Source organism: Leopardus geoffroyi, chromosome B2 (assembly GCF_018350155.1).
Source record: "Leopardus geoffroyi isolate Oge1 chromosome B2, O.geoffroyi_Oge1_pat1.0, whole genome shotgun sequence".
Classification (NCBI taxonomy): domain Eukaryota; kingdom Metazoa; phylum Chordata; class Mammalia; order Carnivora; family Felidae; genus Leopardus; species Leopardus geoffroyi.
This window is the reverse complement of record NC_059332.1, coordinates 134,816,573-134,834,974: the sequence shown is the minus strand read 5'-3', so window position 1 is coordinate 134,834,974 and position 18,402 is coordinate 134,816,573. Positions and strand designations below refer to the sequence as shown.

The window sequence follows — 18,402 nt, the reverse complement described above, 5'->3', positions numbered from 1 at the left end:
ACAAACAAGACTTGAAATTCAAATGCAATTCTCTTTTCAATTTCTCCCCCAATTCACCCATCGGCAGTAAAGATCCTGTAATAACTCTGATAGTAGCTCTCTTTCCGGTCCTAATACAACACTCAGTGAGATTCAGTCCTTTCAATACCAAACAAATCATGTGGGACATAATCAGGGACCCAATGCTGACTAGACTGGCTGACATATTCATTATACAATAACAGTGGAGGAGAGAATTTCTGAAGCAGAAGCTAGGATATTAGAATCATCTTTTAAAATCACAGTTGAGGGGCGCCTGGGTGGCTCAGTCGGTTAAGCATCCGACTTTGGCTCAGGTCATGATCTTGCAGTCCGTGAGTTCGAGCCCCGTGTCGGGCTCTGTGCTGACAGCTCAGATTCTGTGTGTCCCTCTCTCTCCGACCCTCCCCCGTTCATGCTCTGTCTCTCTCTGTCTCAAAAATAAATAAACGTTAAAAAAAAAAAATTAAAAAAAAATTAAATCACAGTTGGGACATAAAATTTCTCTGATCAATTCTTCTAAACTGAACTTTAAAAACAAAAGATAGGTATGGTTATCTGCCCATTCAGTAAATAAAATCACCTTTCATGGATTAATCCAGTTTCTAAATCTATACAAATTGGTAAAAGCAATAAATGCCCCTAAAAGCTAACTGACCTCAGCCCTCGAATCCTTCATAAGTAGTTTTCACTCCATTAAAATCTTAAGCAACAGGAAACCTGTTTTTGGTTTTGTTGTTATATTCCAGGACAATTTAATCTACTTATGACTTTCTTACTGGATTTATTTTGAATAACCAAGTATCATTACAGCAAATATTAGTTACACACTTACATTTAAAATTAAACTCTTTATGTACAAGTACTATATAATGCATTATTTGGTTCTGCTTCCAACTGCTGAAGAAAACACTGACTCTGTGCGAAGACATGCATTGCGTGGAATGGTTGAGAGAACTAGTTTCACTTATTTAACTCCACGCACTACTCAGACTCTGTGTGAACCTCTTAAAGGAAGACAGTTTTGCTGTCGATAATGTTTACTTTTCATTGAAGACAGAGTAGTTTTTGCACATTTACAGGGTCTAACTCAATAGTATTTCCAATTTATTTTTCCTAAGTTGTTTTTGCATTAGTTTGCTACTACTAGCAAACAAGTTAAATCAGAAATATTCAGGCAAAAGTAAGTTAAAGTCAAGAGTGGCTGCATGTTACCTAGATGTTAGGAATGTTACCATACTTGAAAGCAAGAAGACCACAGATTTTGAAAGTAAAGTTTTGGTTATTATAGATGTCACAGTAAGGCAGTTACACAGGCTAAGCTTGACTGGTGCCGTGGACTTTAGCATACCTGGAAATAGAAAAATTCAAATTGTAGCTGTTCTTGGTTGGCCCATTGCCATTTTTGCAGCTTACAAATTTTTAATTAAGTAACTGCAGTGAGCTCATCTCTACCGGATACTTCTTTTCCAGGGCAGGTCCAGGAACTGGGTCTGGAGCCTTGAAAGCAGAAGAGAAACTAGAGTAAACTAGAGGCAGGCGGAACGAGAAACGTGACCAGGTAACACTATGAGATCTAATGGCAATGATGTAGTCCCCAGTGCGTCTCACAGGAGATATTCTGAGGTGGAAAAAGGATCTCTTAAGTTGTAAGTTCCCAGAAGATGCCACTTACATGAGTTAAGTCACTGTCTTTCTTTACCCAACTCTACTCTCGACTTCCAGTTCCAGCTACTGAAACAGTGGCCTTCGTGAGACCTGTGATCGCTTTCAGCAGCAGACTGTCCAACGTGGGACCACAGACAATAGCCGAAAGAGAAAAACAGCAAATCCACTTTCACTGGTCAAATTAAAATTGTAAAGTCCTCATTTTCAGGTCATTTTGCTCTTCTTTCACTATCTCATTTCCAATTGTCTTCTAGCTGCTCCCCTGATTTCCTACAATCAATTCTCAGAGGTTTCTTCAGAAATACATCCAAGCAATGAACTGAATTTCAAGTTCCAATTTTTAAAAATACTTGGTAATTCTTAAAGTGGGAGGCAAAAAAAAAAAAAAAAAAACCCAGCTCATAAGATGTGGTTCTTAACCACACTGGAAATTCTCTTTTTCCATTACCAAAATAGGTTCAATCTTTTTGGTATAAATTTGTTGGGTCCATATTAATACACCCACCCACACCCACACCCACACCCACACCCACACACACACACACACACACACACACACACACAACTACAGAGGTTACAGAAATGGTAGGATATTAAAAATGGTAGATTGTTGCATGAGAGCCTGGCAAGGATGCCCTTACACTTGGTGAGCTGGCACCCGAGGGAGCTTCTCTAAGAAACAAATGCCACAGCACTCAAAATGAATTGAATTCTCTGCTACTGTCAAATGATGGCAGATTGTGGGAACTGCTAACAAGACAAAATAATAATAATAATAATAATAATAATAATAATAATAATAGTGAAGACAAGGATTCAAAGAACTAACTCCCTGCATTTCTAGTGACTAGCAACACAGCAAAGCAAAACAGAATCAAAATAGTTTTTAAGAAAAATGTAAATTTTCCATCTTTCACGATGGCATATTGTCAGTGAAAAAATTCTGGCAGAGACAGATCTAGGTTCAAATCTTGTGTCAGCATGGCCTTGGACTAAAACTCTCTGCAGAAGTTTCTTTTCTATCAAGTTGGATACCACACCTCATTTTACTAGACTGTCAAGATAATTAGCTAAAGTACACAAGTGGCTAACAACGTAGCACACCGTAGATAATCAATTTTTCTGCATTACTACAGAGTGAAACACATTTTTTTATTCTAAACATACAGGTCTACCTAAGTTTTCATTTTCATATATACTAGTGTGTAACAAGCTTCAGGTTTAAATAACTCAACTGCATCACATCCTAAGAGACACAACTGATTTATCAACATTGATTTCAGCACTACAAAGGAAATGCGTCAGAGAGCTCAATTCTGAGAGCTGATAATGAATACAAATATAACAATTTACATTTAGAACATAAAGGGAATCAGTGGTAAGCAAGGTAAACAATGTAATTCTTCTCCCTCCAAATAAAATAGAAAGTACCTTTGTCAACACATCTCGTTAAAAAGTTACAGATCTGGAGTAGTGTACTTTAAAAAGCAAAAAGAATCCACGCATGATATAACTTGGTTTTTAAGTCAGGAAATGCTTTAAGGGCAAAGAAAAGCCTTACATTTGGGCAATAATTTTCCTCTTACTGATAGAACAGCGGAGCGGGTTCCATACAAAATTACTATTTACCAAATATGGTTCAAAGATCAGATTACACCTTTCCTAGCATTACCAAGTAATACAGCAAGTATCAAAAGTAACAAAGAATTAAAAAAAAAAAAAATCCTTCAAGTCATTCTACTGCTACAACTTTATTTCAAAATATTTTTTAAAAGTTAACATGGAAAGTGTCTATTCAAAACCCACTTCAATTTACTTAGAGATGATAGAATTAAATTGTCTGTGTATTCCCTAGAAGGAAAATAAACAAAAAAAACAAACAAAGTATTTAGGGGTGCCTGGGTGGCTCAGTAGGTTAAGTGAGGGACTTCTGCTCAGGTCATGATCTCAGTTTGTGAGTTCGAGACCTGTGTTGGGCTCTGTGCTGACAGCGCAGGGCCTGGAGCCTGCTTCAGATTCTGTGTCTCCCTCTCTCTCTCTGCCCCTCCCCCACTTGTGCTCTATCTCTCTCAAAAATAAATAAACATTAAAAAAAATAATTAAAAAAAGTATTTAAGAATGAGGATTCCTGGGGTACCTGGGTGGCTCAGTTGGTTAAGCATCTGACTCTGGATTTCAGCTTAGGCCATGACCTCACAGTTTGTGACCTCCAGCCTAGCATCAGGCTTCTCACTGACAGTGTGGAGCCTGCTTGGGATTCTCACTCTCTCCCTCTCTCTGCCCCTCCCCAACTCATGCGCACGCTCTCTCTCTCTCTCTCATTCTCTCTCTTGAACCCTCTCTAAGTAAATAAACTTTAGGAAAAAAAAAAAGAATGAGGATTCCCATTCATTAACCCATACAGATGGGCTTTCAGTTTAAAGAACCAAGAAAAATATGTATTTTTTAATGTTTATTTTTTTAAGGAGAGAGAGAGCACGAGCGGGGAGGAGCAGAGAGAGAGGGAGACACAGAATCTGAAGCAGACTCCAGGCTCTGAGCCGCCAGCACAGAGCCTGATGTGGGGCTCCAACTCACACACTGTGAGATCATGACCTGAGCCCAAGTCGGACACTTAACCGACTGAGCCACCCAGGCGCCCCTAGAAAAATACTTTAAACAGTTAGTTTTCATGTTTGGTATTTTATTACTAGCTATTATAATGAAACCTCATGATTCATAGTAATGTGTAGGTTGATTCTTTTTTTGTCTTTTCCAGATATACAAGATCATCTACAAATAATAAATTTGTCTCCTCCCTTTCAACAATTATTTTGTATTTTGGTCTAATTTTTGCATTGTATTCCAAAGACAATGTTATAGAATAGTAACACTGGCCAGATCTTCCTTGATTCATGACTTTAAAAAAGGAATTTAGTATTTCACTAAACACTAAAATAGAAATTCTAGTATTTCATGTCTAATAACAAAATGCAGTCTTGTGGTTTGAGGTATGTAAAATTTTAGATATATTCATTTATCCTGGTTTCACTAAGGATTATTAGAAATAAATGTTGATTTCCCCCTTTTTGGTATCCTTCAAGATATTCATAATCCCCTCTCACCCACTAAACATGAATGAATTTATCATTACATTTCTAGAGTGAATTCTACTTGGTTACGCTTTATTCTGTTAATGTCCCAACTTTTGGGAGATTGGTGTGTATTCTTCTTTTATGTTCATATTTTATTATCATATTATGCTGGCTCTGTACAAACAACTGGGAAGCTTACGTTTTTTTTCTCTAAGCTCTGAAATGGTTATCTGGGGCTTGGCGTTCTTCCTTCAACCTATGAACATGTTTGAGTCTTAACCATCTTAAACATACACCCATGTATAAACTCGTGGATGTATGTCCTTACCTTAATTGGTATATATAATATACTGGCATATACAATATACAATATACTGGAAATACACAAAGTATTTCCTTACCAGTTAAGCCCTGTAACAAGTATGTCTTCACAAAGCTATTAAAATTGCTACTGTAGTCAGGGCACTGAGGAAAGAGAATGAGCTACAGTTTCTGCCCCCTACATCCTCCTAAACAAGTGAGAAACACAAACATACATACCAAAATCTGCATTAGCAATGTAAGCAAAGAACACACTATGCTAGGCCACCTGTGTCTTACCATTCATGCCTTTTGCCAAACTCCTCTACAGAGTAGTTATACTATGGCTTCAACTTTCTTTTAATCTGCCTCCAAGTTTCCTCCCTTGATCATAGTTTTATTCAAATCATCAAATACAATACCCTTTTCAGGATCGTCATCCACCATTTTGCAGTAACTTAATTCCATAGTATATTTAAGTTTTCTTGAGTACTTTCTAATTCATCATATCATTTGATCCTCATGAAAAACCAGTGAGGAAGCCTAGGTAGTTATTATTCTCATTTTGCAAGGTTTAGAAAATTAAGTAATTTACTAATCAAAACCTCAATCAGTGGCAGAGTTAGGGCCAGAAATGTATCCGTGGCTTTCTAACTCCAGGTACAGGGTTCCTGCCTCTATGTTTTTGTTTTTTGTTTTTTTTTTTAATTTGAGAGAGGGAGGGAGGGAGGGAGGGAGGGGGAGAGAGAGAGAGAGAGAGGAAGAGAATGGGGGAGAAGGGCAGAGGGAGAGAAAGAATCTTAAGCAGACTCCACGCTCAGCATGGAGGCTGACGTGGGGCTTGATCCCATGACACTGGGATCATGACCAGAACCGAAATCAAGGGTCAGACATTCAACCAACTGAGCCACCCAGAGACCCCCTTTCCTCTATATTCTATTAACTTGACCGACTGATTACTAATTTGAATGATTACTAATCACTCTTTTCTTGAAAATTTTTCTGCTCAATAGTGTACACATTCTTCATTTTTCTAGGATCATTATTTCTGTGCTTCTGGTTTGTCAAAACTATGTGGTACAGAGTTTTGACACTCGTCCTTGCACGTCTTCCTCAGGCACCTTTTCTGCACTGTTTCCAGCATAATCGAAGGAGAATCTCCTGTAAGGTGTAGTTCAGTCCTTCTCTTCTACTGGATAAAATCTAAACATTCACAGCCGTAGAGTCTGATACTGAAAGGACGCTTATATATACTCTAGTCTGACGTCCTTACTTAATTAAAAACCTCAAGTTTGGGGGCGCCTGGGTGTCTCTGTCGGTTGAGCGGCCGACTTCGGCTCAGGTCACGATCTCGCAGTCCGTGGGTTCGAGCCCCGCATCGGGCTCTGTGCCGACAGCTCGGAGCCTGGAGCCTGTTTCGGATTCTGTGTCTCCCTCTCTCTGACCCTCCCCCATTCATGCTCTGTCTCTCTCTGTCTCAAAAATAAATAAACGTTAAAAAAAAAAATTAAAAAAAAAAAACCTCAAGTTTGTATTATACAAGTCAGTGGGAGAATCTGAATAAAGGTTTAAGACAAAATTTGCCTTCTTAAACTATGAATCGTAAAGTAAATGCATATATGTATGTACAGTAGATATAGCTAAGTAATTAAATTTTAAGAGTAATTATTGGACCTTATTTCATTTTTGCTAAAGACTTGTCTGTCCTTATTTCTATTTCTATTAAAGACTTGTCTGCTCCTATTTCTAAGAGATGTTATTTATGTGACAATATTAATAGGAGTTCATTTATCAAAGTAGATTAAAAAAAATCACAGAATAGCAATAAAGTTGAAACCTACTCAATTCTACATATTCATGAATTATCCATACTCTGGATTTTTATGTTTAAAATTTGTCTAAATGTATAGAATTTGAAGTTGGTCAGTTGTTTTTTTTTTTTTTAATAATATTTATTTACTTAGAGAGAGAGACAGAGAGAGAGACAGCGCGCGTGCGCGGATGTGAGTGGGGAAGGGAGAGGGAGAGAATCCCGCGCAGGCTCTGCGCGGTCAGCACAGAGCCCAGCGCGGGGCTCGATCTCACGCATCGTGAGATGATGACCTGAACCGAAACCCAGAGTCGGACACTTAACCAACTGAGCCACCCAGGCGCCCCTCACTCCAGATTTTTAAGGTGAACTGGGAATCAAAATCATACCGCTAGCTATGCTAACGCTTCCCACCCAGATGCAGTCATGACCCGGACTACAAGGCAGAGAGGCACGAGACTGCTTGCTGTAAAGCATTTAGAACAGTGCCCGGCCTGCGGTAAGCATTCAAAGTGCATCAGCTACCACGCTGCAGCTGCAGCTGCCATTTCTGTACGTGTTTACATCATTACAAATAGGGCCACGTTAATGGTTCAGCCACACAAAGAATCCTGTCATGGTATAAGTACCTTACTCTACTCCTTTTCAGTCTGTTTTCCAGGTTTTGTCCCAGTGAGCAGGGCCACAATTTTAATGCTCCAGGAACAACACCTTTCAACCACTCTCAACCCTGAAGTACTTTAATGTCTCAACATCAGAGACTGTGAGTTCTGAAAATTAAGAGCTTATTTTATTTTATTTTTAATTTTTTAAAATATAATTTATTGTCAAGTTAGCTAACAAACAATGTATACAGTGTGTTAAGAGCTTATTTTAAAAGGAAATTGTACATTCCACTTGTAAACTTTCAAGCTCATTCTACCAATATGGAACACTTGAAAAATAAAAGGGAAGTAAGCTTAAATTTAAAATCCTGCCCAAACTCGCTTCCCTCCTCAGCTTCCCATTTTTATCAGAAGTAGTAATTCTCTTTTTAGCCTGAAAACTGAAGTCACCTAAATGCTTCTCTTGCCTTTCTTTACCTCTCTTTCAAATTTCATCCATTTCATAATCAACATTCCTCAAAACACAACTCCTAAGACTCTCTTCACTGGATGTTATAATCAATACAGTTTACAATTACTTCCATAGTTCTGAAATCTAAAAGTACTTAAAAGATTTTTTCCATGAAACTTCATGCCGAAACTCCTCTGCACAGGGTGCCTGATTGGCTCAGTCAGGAGAGCATGTGACTCTTGATGTCGGGGTTGTAAGTTCAAGCCCCACATTGGGTGTAGAGATTACATAAAAATAAATCTTAAGAAAAAAAAACCTCATCTGGTAGTGGCAAAAATTTGCTTTGAACTGACTTACTAACTTAAGGCTATTTATAGGCTTAGTTAGCCTACTGTGACTATTTCCATGCTTCACTGCAGAAATAATTAGGGTTTAATAACTGGGTGATGCCTCAGACCTTGTTGGGGGCATTACATAATATACAATATAAATGTCATGTTTCCTTTCTAAAATTCAAAGAATTTCAAATTCTAAAACACAAAGCTGGCCTCGGGTTACAGATAAAGCACTGTGAACCTGTAGAGTATTATTCCAGGAATCCTAATTTAGGCACTCTCTTCTTAACTTTCTGGTACTTTCCCCTACACTACTGCATGCAATTCGGCCACCATGATTACCACCAACCCCTTTAAAGTTCTTTCTTAATACCTCCTGGCAATGCCAATTCTAGCCCACCCCTACCGCTACCCATACTATCCCAATCATCCAGCATCTAACTGACCAGACCCACAGCTTACCTCCCTGACACCAAAGTCTTCCCGCTTGACCCAGTGTAGTATAGCAGATTAAGAAATGCTCCTACCTAACCACTTTAAATATTTCATTCCTTTGCACAAAAACTTAACAAACTGGAACAGATACACGGTAAGAGGGTAAGGATAAAGAGTGTGGGATTATACAAGTTTTGGTTGCCTTGTAAACTTATGTTTATCTATAGTTGTAAAATAAAGAACTCCCTCTTTTTAAAACTTAATGAAAATTAAAAATTCTTCTAAGTTAACTTGTATTTATTCTGTAATTAAAAACAAAAGAAAAATTCATTAGGTTCCTCCTCTACTATTCACTTCAACTAAAACTCTTTGGTAGGGTTCTCAAGGCCTTTTCTTGTTTGGTTTCACTAGATCTGGTGCCATTGACCCCTTTGGCAGTCTGAAGAAAGCTACAAATATCCTCTCAGAATAGTTTGAAATGCATAAAATACAATACATAGGATTACAAAGAAAGCCAATTTCACTAAAGTGTAATTATTTTTTAAAATATGGATGGTTTTAAATGCATAAGTGATTACAAAGAAAACCAATTATATTGAAAGTTACCAAGTATTTTTTTTAAAACCTGTATTGGTGATGCATATAGATATATATAGATATAGATACATATAGATATAGATATATATTTGCTTCTTTATTAACACTCAACAAAATAAAATCTAGAAGTCTAATAACCATAATTTTTTATTAACCTGCGTAAATTATATTCAGAGATATCAACAACTGTAAAGTAATATGAAAATCCCTGTGCTTTTACCATTAGTAATAAAGTCATAGGCACTGCTTTACTGCTTAGAATCACAGTACAGATCTTCCTTGAGTTATGATGGGGTTACGTGCCAACAAACCCACTGTAAATTGAAAATACTGTTTGTTAGTCAAAAATGCACTGAATACACCTAACCCACCAACCATCACAGGTTAGTCCAGACTACCATGAATGTGCTCAGAACACTTACACCTCATTAGGGCAAAATCATCTAACACAAAGACTACTATATAATAAAGTGCTGACTATCTCATGTAATCTATTGACTACTGTACTGAAAGTGACAAACAGAATGGCCGTGCGGGTGCAGAATGGTTGTAAGTGTACCGGTCACTCACCCTCGTGATTGTGTGGCTGCCTGGGGCAGCGGCTCCCTGACACTGCCCGGCATAGAGAGTCCAGCACTGGGAATCGCTAGCCAAGGAAAAGATCTAAATTCAAACTCTAAAGTGAGATTTCTATTCAATGTGTATCTCTTTTTCAGAAAGTTGAAAAATCATTAAGTTGAACCACTGTAAATACGGGACTGTCAGAAGAAAATGCTAAATTGCAGGTACAGGTTTCTGTTAGTGAAAACATAAAGATGTGGAGTTTTTTTCTCATCTAAGTGCAGGGATCCCTCTAAATTCTATCCTCAGACCTCTTCGGTTTCATGGAACCTAGAGTAAAATTCTACTAAATCCACCTACCTTTATTTCCCACTCGTCCTCACACCCGTAGGAATCCAGTCGGGCTTGTCTGAACATGTTTAACCCAGTTTTCCTTCCTGATTACGCTACTGCCTTGGCTTAGAATGTCATTTCTCCATCTCGATGCTTATCAAACTCTGACTTACTCTCCAAAACCAATTCGTTTCATCTCCTTCTTGAATTCTTTTGCTACTGCTTCAACCCACATGGATCTCTCTATTCTTAGAACTCCCACTGTACCTGTAGGTCAGTGCTTCATGATCTAACATTTAATCAGTCTTCTAGTTTCACTTGTGTGTCTCTTCATCTAGGTTATAAGATCCCTGGGGACATGGGCTATATCCTTGTAAATAAGACACTGCTTACATATAATATAGACAAACAGAATGTAATCGGTAAGGAAACTTCTCATTAAATGAAGTATTAGAAAATCATCTGGGGGCGCCTGGGTGGCGCAGTCGGTTAAGCGTCCGACTTCAGCCAGGTCACGATCTCGCGGTCCGTGAGTTCGAGCCCCGCGTCGGGCTCTGGGCTGATGGCTCAGAGCCTGGAGCCTGTTTCCGATTCTGTGTCTCCCTCTCTCTCTGCCCCTCCCCCGTTCATGCTCTGTCTCTCTCTGTCCCAAAAATAAATAAACGTTGAAAAAAAAATTAAAAAAAAAAAAAAGAAAATCATCTGACAACTTTAAGTATATAAGAAGATACATCATGAAGGCGAAAAATTCCACGAAGCAACTAAAAGACAATATAAATTAAATAGTTCGCCTCAGTCAGAACCTAGATACTCCTATTATATTAAAAACTTAGAAGCTTATTTACTAGGTAGTACTGAATCCCAAGTAATAAATCAGGAAAGCAGTGCTAATGTAGACATAAAACAATGATTTATTCCACGAATATTTGCTAATAAGCACCTACTGCATGCCAGACACTATTCCAGATACCATGGATTCAATGGTAAAAAAACAAAATATCTCACACAGGAATTTACTGTTAGAGCTTGGACTAGAACCTAGGGTTTCTGACTCTTCATTCCGAAGCTCTGGGAACAAGAAGCCATTTCTATCTTCCAGAACAGGTTAAGTGTGGAGCAAGGGGAATGTTCCCTATTTCAGAAGGTAGTACATCATATAAAAACATTATAAAGAAACATACTTGTAGCTACTAAATACATGTATACATACACACACACACACACACACACACACACACAAGTAAAACCTACATAGCGTATATATATTGTAAAAATCTCTATACACAAAATCTATAAAAAAAAATTTTGGGATGAATATCAATTATCTTATGTAGCATATTTATAACCAATGAAACTAGATGAATGAAGTGTTACACTACTGATTAATGCTTTAATCACAAACACCTTACATAAAGTTTTGTTTTTTCTTCAAAGAGCTCTACCAAGTTGCCTCATTTATTTCAAGAAATATAAAAACTTATGTATCAATATCCCAGAGATGGGGTGGGGTGAGGTGGTAGGAGCGATGGTGGTAAATATTATTCTAAGTAATCTTTCTCACTGGAAGAAGAAGAGGATAATGGGAATGTGGGTAGGAAACAAAGATGGTTTCCATACAACACAATTTCTACTGTTGATTATAACCAAATAGAAACGACTTTTCCTAAAGGGAAGTTCTTAGACCAACAGCACTGGAATTCAGAGTGAATGAGGGGCAAGACTGGGGGGTGGCAGGGCAGGGAAACTGGAACAAGTAAAACTAAATAGCCTGACGATGCTATGCTAGGAACCCAAGTTCTCTGTCTAAAACTTATCTGTCTCCCACCCAGTAATTGCCTCTTCAAGACAGGCAATAGGTTTTCTAGAATTACACAGTACTGAGTTTTAGGAGAAGGTAGTGACAATGACCCAGGGAATTACAGAAAAGGTGCTAAGCAGGAAAAGAGGAGACTTAAAGACCAAGAATTTACAACAAAAGAGTCAAAGTTAGATACAATTCAGAAAAGAGTGGGGTCAAGAAAGCCAAATGAAAAGAAGCATAACAATAATTATTTTTATTTTTTATTTTTTCAACGTTTATTTATTTTTGGGACAGAGAGAGACAGAGCATGAACGGGGGAGGGGCAGAGAGAGAGGGAGACACAGAATCGGAAACAGGCTCCAGGCTCTGAGCCATCAGCCCAGAGCCCGACGCGGGGCTCGAACACACGGACCGCGAGATCGTGACCTGGCTGAAGTCGGACGCTTAACCGACTGCGCCACCCAGGCGCCCCAACATAACAATAATTATTATAAAGTTTTAAGTTTATTATTTTGGTAATAATTTTATAGCTATGTTATAATTGAAAAAGTTTTCTATAAACCTCTAACACTTATTAAGCATTTATCACATCAACAATTTCAGAGAAAGATTCTTCCTATAAACTTTATTAATTTGTTATGGACTAATGGGACATATATGTACATGTAGATACATACATACATACATATATATATACACATACATGTACAAACACTATGGATTTAGAGATAAAATACCATGGTTGCAAAAATAACTGTTCTCAGGGCGCTTAAATCTGCATTGGAACAGTAAAGGCTCAGGGTATATTTGTCTTGTAAAGCTCAAAGGAACAAGAGTATATGAAAATGCTTTTAAAAGTATAATTATTACTGAAGAGAAACATGGCCTATAATTGTACCATCTACTTGGAAATGGGGAGAAGGACTAGGTAATAAACGTGCACATGAAAATCCTATGAGGCATGTAACTAACTGTGGGCTAAACTCTAAGCTCAGCTTACTATCTGTAAAGTGTATGCCATTCAGTACAAGTCTGGGCCAAAGTTGAGATGATTTTGCATAAATCCATTACCACTAGGACAAAAAGAACAGATAACAAAAGGCAAAATGTGTGTCTCACTGACTTTGGGTTAATAATGTTGCTATGCGCATTCTGTCGGAGTATAATGTTCATTGAAAGCATCAACTGAAAATGCAGTACTCAGAAGAGACATATGACCATAACCCATATTCTGGAATCTCAAAAACTCATTTGCTTTCAAAAGCAAGGTTATTAGCTTTAAACTTTAGTAGTAGGTGTTCATGCATTCATTCACAAATACTTACAGACAGCTTAAGTGCCAAGGCATTGTACTAATGCTGTAAAACCTGACATTTAGTGGGAGAAACTGAAAAGTAAACAGAATATTGTAACACAATTTGGTAAATTGTACAACAGAGGAACTAAAAGTGCTAGAGACACATAAATTTCTTTATCAGTAAGAAAATATTATATTAGAGGGGCGTCTGGGTGGCTCAGTAGGTTGAGCGACCAACTTTGGCTCAGGTCATGATCTTGCTGTTCGTGAGTTTGAGCCCCGCCATCGGGCTCTGTGCTGACACCTTGGAGCCTGGAGCCTGCTTCAGATTTTGTGTCTCCCTCTCTCTCTCTCTGCCCCTCCCCTGCTCGCACTCTGTCTCTCTCTCCCTCTAAAGTAAATAAATATTTAAAAAACATTTTTAAGTATAAAAAAAGAAAATATTATTAGAGTTAATCAGTTATAACAAAAAAGATTGTGGCATTTAAAAAATATTTTCTGAAACACTTTTATATGAAGTAAACATATCTGAATGGAACTCAGAAGATCTGTCTTTTCACCAATTCTGTAAATTGAGGCTCACCCTCTCCCTTTACCGATTTAATTTTGGGCCTAAGTCAGAAATCAAAGTCTTTTCCTTGCTATTCTGCACTCCTGTTTTTAATTTTTGTTTTCGATTTGTCTCCCTGGCTGTCCTGTTTTACCTACAAAAGAAATCCTGCCACAGAAAGCCTATCAGGCATTTAAATAAGGTCAAACCCTGTTCACAATACACACAGAAATACTTCCTTTTATAAAGATTTAGGACAAACCTCTGAAAATAAGTAAGACACACTACTATTACAGTCATCTGCCTATCAAAAAGCATGGCTAAATACAGTATTATAGGGAATATATATCCCCCCCATCACATAATTTCTGGTGCACGTCACGTAATGTCAGATACACAGCAGTCTGGTGATAAACAGAACCAATCCAAATTTAAACAAAGTTCTTCACATGGTAAGAGAATACGGCATTTTGCTAATAGATAGATAAACTTAGATAACAGTTCAGTGAAAAGGTGATAGGTATAGTTTTTAATAAATATCACTATAATTTCTCATATGTCAACTCCATTGAGAATTCTCAAATTTCTAGTCTGAATCTCTTGCTAGAATTCTATTTTGTATACCCAATCACCTACTTGTTATCTCCAGTTACAAGTCTAATAGGCCTTTCAAAGTTAACATGTACAAAACAAACTCTCGATTGCCTTGCACAAACTGGCTAGACATCACTGTCTTCTCCCACTCAGTAAACAGCAACTCCATACTTCCAATTGCTTGGGCCAAAAATCTTAGGAGTCACCCCTGACTTCTCTTTTATGCCTCAGATCCAATTCATCAGCAATTCCTGCCCACACAAGGTTTGAAACATATCCAAAATCTGACCTCTTCTCACCCTTCCTAGTCCAAGTTACTACCCTCTTTCATTCGGATTACTGCAAAAATTTCCAATATGGTTTCCCTGCTTATATCTTGGTCCCGCTCCCATAGTTAATTCCACACAGCAGCCACAGTGTATCTTTAAAAAGGAAAGTTACCATCAGTTAACAGTTTAATGAAGAAAAACCATGACCTATTAATTGATGTAGAAAAAGCACTTGATAAAATTCAATACTTGGTCATAATAAAAATTCTTAAACTAGAAACAGAAAGGGGCTTTTTCTCAATCTGATAAACAGCATCTACACAAACTTTCAGCTAACATATACCAAATGGTGAAAGACTGAATGCATTACCCTTAAGATCAGGAGCAAGACAACCTTGTCTGATCTCACCACTCCTATTAAACATAATACTGGAAATACTAGCCAGAGCATCAAGGCAAGAAAAGCAAATAAAAGGCATACAGATTGGAAAGGAAGAAATAAAACTGTCTCTATTCACAGACACATTAGAAAACCCAATGGAATCCGCAAAAAAAAAAAAAAAAAAAGACACCTAGAATATTTAGCTTACTGAGGTCAAAGGATACGGGGTCAACTAACAGAAATCAATCATACTGCTAAAAACTAACAATGAACAACTAGAAACCAAAATTAAAAACACAATGTTATTTATAATTGCTCCAAAAAAATGTACCTAGGTAGAAGTCTAACAAAACATGGACAAGGTTTGAGTATTGGAAACTACATAATGCTGATGAAAGAAATCAAAGACTACCTAAATGTATGGAGAGAAATGCTGTGTTCATAGATTGAAAGACTCAAAATAAAAATGCAAATTTTCCTCAAATTAATCTATGCATTTAATGGAGTTCCTAGCAAAATCCAGGATTTTTTGCAAGATTTTTGTAAAATTTGATACATTTTACATGGAAAGGAACTGGAACAGCTACAAAAAATTCTGAAAAAAGGAGAATTAAACTGGAGGAACTTCGATACCTGATTTTAAGACATACTGTATATAGCTGCAGTAATCAAGATAGTTACTTGTGGAGGAACAGACACAAAGATCAATGGAACAGAATAGGGAATCCAGAAATAGACCCTCACAAGTACAACCAACTGATTTTTGACAAAGGTACAAAAGCAATTCAATGGAGGAAGGATAATTTTCAACAAAGGGTGTTGGAACAGACTGGATATCCATAGACAAAAATGAATCTAAATCTAAACTTCACATCTTAAATAAAAATTAAGTCAAAATGGATCATAGATCTATATATTCAAGATGTAAAACTTCTAGAAAACTTTTAGAAGAAAATTTGGGATCTAAAGTTAAGCAATGAGTTCTCAGACTTGACAACAAAGGCACAATCCACAAAAGGAAAAAAAAATGGATAAATTAGATTTCATTGAAATTAATTTTTTCTTGCTCTGCAAAGGCCCATTAAGAAGATAAAAAGATAAGCCACAGACCAGGAGAAAATATTTACAAATCACATACTTGACAAAGCATTTGTATCCAGAATATTTGAAGAACTCAGCTAGGGTAAAAAAGAAGAGAACAAAAAAATCCCATTGAAATATGAGCAAAAGACTTGAACAGATACTTTACCACAGAGGATATACAGAGAGCAAAGCACATGAAAGTATGTTCAACATAATTAACCATTAAAGAGATGCAAATGGACGCTTTAATGAGATGTTACTCTAAACCTATTAGAATTTCTGAAATAAAAAAATACAGTACCAAATGCTGGTAAGGATGTGGAGAAATTGATGTCTCATACATTGCTGGTAGGAATGTAAAATAGGGCAGCCACTCTGGAGAAGTGGCACCTTCTTAAAAAGGTAAACATATATTTACCACACAACCCAGCAAAAGCACTCCCGAGGACTGACCCCAGAGAGGTAACAATGTATTTTCACACACACACAAACTCTACAGTTTTATTTTTATAAACCAGAAACTCATAAGTCTATTAGTCCATGGTTGAACAACTTGTGGTACATCCATACAATGGTATAGTTCTTTGGTGTTAAAATAGAATCAACTATTCATACACTCGTTAACTTAGATGGATCAAGGGCATAATGTTGAGTAAAAAAAAAAAACAGTCTCAAAAGATAACATAATGGATGATTCCATTTACATAACCCTCTTGAAGCACTAAATTATAGCGATAAAGAACAGATCAGTGGTTGCCAGGGGTTAAGATTGGGGGAAAGGTGTGACTATATAAGGGTAACACAAAGAGGTTTTTTTGTGGTGACAGAAGAGTCCTAGTTCTGTATCCTGACTGTGATGGTTACATGAATCTTACATATGATAAATGATAGAGTCATATATATACAACTGCAAACAAATAGACATGTTCTAAGAAGGGAGAAAAAAAGCACATAGATCATGCGTAAAAACTCTTTAGGGCTTCCTATCACATCCTGAATAAAATCTAAAGTCCTTCCTACAATCTAAAGACACTATGAGGAATACATACTTGAATCTCATCTACCCTTCCCCTCGCTCTCAGCTCCAACTAGTGTGGCCTTCCTGCTCTTGGAATATGGCAAGCACTCCCCCCCCCGCAAACGCCTCTGCACTTGCTATTGCCTCTATTTGGACAGCTCTTTCCCTTTATCACTTCATCAGGTACCTACTCAAATGTCATTTAATTAGAGAAGTCTTCTCTGCCTCCCCGCAATAAAGCAATGTCTTGCTTCTCTTTTCTCTCCATAGGAACCTTGAAAACAACAAGAAGAACGCAGATATATTCCTCACTTGTTACTGCCCTGCTATGTCTTATATTGGTAAATGGCAGGCACTACACTATATACCCAGGTACTCACACCAGGCCATGTGTGATCATTATGACACTGTTTTACTTCACACTCGGTATTCGCTTCTCAAATTCATTTCCTACTCTGCTCTTTAATCCCTGACTTAATTCATTAATTCAGTTCCTTATCCAAAGACATGGTTATAAGGCCTGTCCCTGCCTTCCAAGCCTAGCTCTTTTCTATTTTTTTAAATTGATTTTTGAGAGAGAGATCACTAGTGGGGGAGGTACAGAAAGAGGGGGACAGAAGAGCCGAAGCGGGCTGTGCACTGAGAGTAGCAAGCCCGATGCAGGGCTCGAGCTCACGAACCTAGAGATCATGACTCGAGCCAAAGTTGGACGCTCAGCCAACTGAGCCACCCAGGTACCACGTCCTCGACCTTCCCAAGCCTGGCTCTTTTCTAAATATTCTCTACACTGCAGCCAGAAATACCTTTTTAAGGATGTTAATTTAAGCACTTGCCTTCCATCGTTTATAGAATGAAGGCAAATCTACCTTACAGAGCAGGCAGTATCTTCATGTCCTGTCTTCTAATTTTCCACCTCACTTCCAGTAACCCCTCACTAGTGCCTACACACAGTGAAACTACTCATAGTTACTGAATGTGTATGGACTTTCCTATTTTCACCCTTTACACATGTTGTTTTCTCTGAAATAGCCTCTCTCCTCCCAGCTTGTACTCGTTGTCTGACATACGCTTAGATTAAGCTTCACCTTTCCTATGACGATTTCCCTCTCCTATTCCTTTCTCACTCACTGAGTCAGATGTTCACTCCTAGAGACTCCTAATCTATAACTCTCTCATTGCACGTGTTACAGAATAGCATACTGGTTTGTATACATGTCTCTC

The 18,402-nt window shown here is 37.7% G+C and overlaps 1 protein-coding gene across 4 annotated transcripts in view; it reads right to left on the bottom strand.

Moving 5' to 3' along the window:
- TAB2 (TGF-beta activated kinase 1 (MAP3K7) binding protein 2) overlaps positions 1–18,402 on the bottom strand; it is a 92,188-nt gene that overhangs the window by 62,545 nt on the left and 11,241 nt on the right. Inside the window, exon 1 of one of the 4 annotated variants that reach the window (XR_006717632.1) lies at positions 1,370–1,706. The exons of 1 other annotated variant lie outside the window; for it this stretch is intronic. The gene's annotated coding sequence lies outside the window, so the exon portion shown is untranslated. Of the gene's footprint in view, positions 1–1,369; positions 1,838–18,402 lie in introns of those variants that run through there. 2 more of the 4 variants (XM_045499980.1, XM_045499985.1) reach the window with 2 other exon arrangements.